We start from the raw sequence: 4,035 nt of genomic DNA on the forward strand, positions 1-4,035 counted from the left end.
CCTTCCTCCCTTCTCTCCTATCCACTAATTTGCCTTTCTCTAGTGGTCACCTTTATTAGAGGTTATTAATATTGTAAATACATTCCTGTTAAGTGCCTCTTGTGTTGTACCTGGTAGTGTTGTATTTTGCACCTTTAAATCAACGCAAGAGAAGGAACACCACATAACCAGACAAAAAAATACCCCGCACATGAAAGAAAAGCAGGCATCACCAGAAAAGGAAGTAAACGAGTCAGAGGCAAGCAGCCTACCAGAGCAACAGTTCAGAATAATGATTATAGGTTGGCTAAAAAGAATGGAAGATAAATTTGACAATAACCAAGAAGAAATGAGGAAGAACCATGAGGAACTGAAGAAGAACCATGAGGAATTGAAGAAGAACCAAGAAGAAATGAAAAATGACATCGCTACCATAAAGAACTCAATAGAAAGCATCAAGAGTAAACTAGATGAAGTGGAGGACCACAGCAGTGAGCTAGAAGACAAGATGGAAAAAATACCCAATTAGAGCAGTTTCTACAAAAAAAGATTAAAAAGCAGGAGGAGAGCCTACGGGAGCTTTGGGACAATACAAAACAAAATAATATTCGAATAATAGGGGTTCCAGAAGGAAAGGAAACTGAGGTAGATATGGAAAAAGTATTTCAAGAAATAATGACAGAAAGCTTTCCTGAGATAGAGAAGAAAAAACCCACACAAATCCAAGATGCTCACAGAGTCCCAAGCAAAATGAATCCCAAAAGACAGATGCCAAGGCACATTATAATTAAAGTGGCAAACAACAGTGACAAAGTAAGAATCTTAAAAGTAGCCAGAGAGAAACAGAAAGTTACATACAAAGGAACCCCCATCAGACTAGCAACTGATTTCTCAACAGAAACATATCAGGCAAGAAGGGAATGGGATGAAATATACAAAGTCATGCAAAGGAAGGGTCTGAATCCAAGAATACTGTACCCAGCAAGGCTATCAATCAAAATTGAAGGGGAAATCAGGAGCTTCACAGACAAAAAAAGACTGAAGGAATTTATCTCCACCAAACCAGCAATGCAAGAAACGGTAAAGGGTCTATTGTAAAAATAAAAAAATAGGAAGTGAAGAAGGAACACTGGTATAGAATAAAAATGGCGTCAAATGAGTACCTATCAAAAAAAACCTTAAATGTAAATGGATTAAATGCTCCAATCAAAAGACATAGGGTGTCAGACTGCATAAGAAAACAAGACCCATACATCTGTTGTCTACAAGAAACCCACCTCAGAAAAAAAGATGCACACAGACTGAGGGTGAAGCGATGGAAAAAAGTTGTCCAGGCAAATGGAAATTAAAAAAAAAAAAGCTGGGGTAGCAATACTTATATCTGACAAATTAGATCTCAGAGTGAAGGACATAACAAGAGATAATGAAGGCCACTTCATAATACTAAAGGGAACAATCCAACAAGAAGAAATAACCCTGGTAAATATATATGCACCCAATACAGGAGCAACCAAATACAAAAAAATACTGCTGGAGGACATTAAGAGAGAGATTAATAGCAATACAATCATAGTAGGAGATTTTAATACCCCACTGTCACCCTTTGACAAATCATCTAAACAAAAAATCAGCAAAGAAATATCAATCCTAAACGACTCACTAGACCAGATGGAATTAATTGATATCTTCAGAACATTCTACCCCAAAGCCACAGAATATACATTCTGCGCTCAAGTGCACATGGGACATTCTCAAAGATAGACCACATTTTGGGACATAGGCAAAGTGTCTTCAAATTCAAGAAGATATAAATCATATCAAGCATCTTCTCAGATCATAATGGCATAAAACTGGAAATTAACTACAATAAAAATAATCCAAAGAAATCAAACACATGGAGACTAAACAACATGCTATTAAACAAGGACTAGGTTACCAGAGAAATCAAGGAAGAAATTAAAAACATCCTTGCCACAAATGACAATGGAAACACAACAATCCAAAATCTATGGGACACAGCAAAGCAGTTTTGAGAGGGAAGTTCATATCCTTACAAGCCTATTGCAAAAAACTAGAAAAAATGGTAACAGATGATCTAACTCTACAACTCAAAGAGTTAGAAAAAGAGCAACAAGAAAAGCCCAGTGTAAGCAGAAGGAATGAAATAACAAAAATCAGAGCACAGATAAACGACATAGAGACCAAAGAAACAATACATAAGATCAACAAAACCAAGAGCTGGTTCTTTGAAAGGATAAACAAGATAGATGGACCTCTAGCCAGGCTAACCAAGAAACAAAGAGAGTGGACCCAAATAAACAAAATCAAAAATGAAAGAGGTGAAATAACAACAGACCCCACCGAAATACAACGGATTGTTACAAAATACTACGAAAGACTCTATTCCAACAAACGGAACAACCTGGAGGAAATGGACATATTCCTAGAAAAATACAAACTGCCAAAACTCAATCAGGAAGAATCTAAAAATCTCAATAGACCAGTGACGTGGGAAGAAATTGAAACAGTCATCCAAAAGCTTCCAGCAAACAAAAGCCCAGTGCCAGATGGCTTCACAGGAGAGTTTTACCAAACATTCAAGGAAGAACTAAAACCTATCCTCCTCAGACCATTACAAAAAATCCAAGAGGAAGGAGCACTTCCAAACTCCTTCTATGAAGCCAGCATCACCCTAATACCAAACCAGATAAAGACAACTCAATGAAAGAGGATTACAGGCCAATATCCCCCATGAACATAAATGCCAAAATCCTCAACAAAATTCTAGCAAATCAACTCCAGAAGAACATCACAAAGATCATACACCATGACCAAGTAGAATTTATTCCAGGAATGCAAGGATGGTACAATATCCGCAAATCAATAAACGTGATACATCACATTAACAAATTGAAAGATAAAAATCATATAGTCATATCAATTGATGCAGAAAAAGCATTTGATAAAATCCAACACCCTTTCCTGATAAAAACTCTTAACAAGGTGGGAGTACAAGGATCATACCTCAACATAATAAAAGCTATATATGATAAACCCACAGCCAACATTATACTCAATGGGCAAAAACTAAACCATTCCTCTAAGAACAGGAACAAGGCAGGGATGCCCACTCTCGCCACTCCTGTTGACATAGTACTGGAGGTGCTAGCCATTGCAATTAGACAAGAAGAGGAAATAAAAGGCATCCAAATTGGAAAAGAAGAAGTAAAGTTATCCTTATTTGCAGATGACATGATATTGTACATAAAAAAACCAAAAGACTCCATTAAAAAACTAATTGACTTAATAAATGAATTTGGCAACGTAGCAGGATTCAAAATTAATGCCAAGAAATCCATGGCATTTCTATACACCAACAGTGAAACTACAGAAACAGAGGCTAAAAGAGCAATTCCCTTTACCATCGCACCAATAAAATTAAGATACCTAGGAATAAATTTAACAAAGGAAGTAAAGGATCTATTTGTGGAAAACTACAAGACACTGAAAAAAGAGATAGAGGAAGATGTAAGGAGATGGAAGTACATACCATGTTCATGGATTGGTAGAATCAACATCATAAAAATGTCCATACTTCCTAAAGCAATCTATAGGTTCAATGTACTCCCTATTAAAATACCAACGACATATTTCACTGACCTAGAAAGAACTCTCCAAAAGTTCATTTGGAACAATAGAAGACCCCGAATAGCCACAGCAATCCTGAGAAAGAAGAGTAAAGTAGGAGGGATCTCAATACCATACTTCAAACTATATTACAAAGCCAGTGTTCTCAAAACAGCCTGGTACTGGCACAAGAACAGACATATAGATCAATGGAATAGAATCGAGAACCCAGATATCAACCCAAATCACTATGCTCAATTAATTTTTGACAAAGGAGGCACGAATATACAATGGAGTCAAGACAGTTTCTTCAATAAATGGTGTTGGGAAAATTGGACAGACACATGCAAAAGAATGAACTAGATCACAACTTACACCATTCACAAAAATAACCTCAAATGGATACAGGACTTAAACATCAGACGGGAA

Source organism: Pipistrellus kuhlii, unplaced genomic scaffold (genome assembly GCF_014108245.1).
Source record: "Pipistrellus kuhlii isolate mPipKuh1 unplaced genomic scaffold, mPipKuh1.p scaffold_m20_p_17, whole genome shotgun sequence".
Classification (NCBI taxonomy): Eukaryota; Metazoa; Chordata; class Mammalia; order Chiroptera; family Vespertilionidae; genus Pipistrellus; species Pipistrellus kuhlii.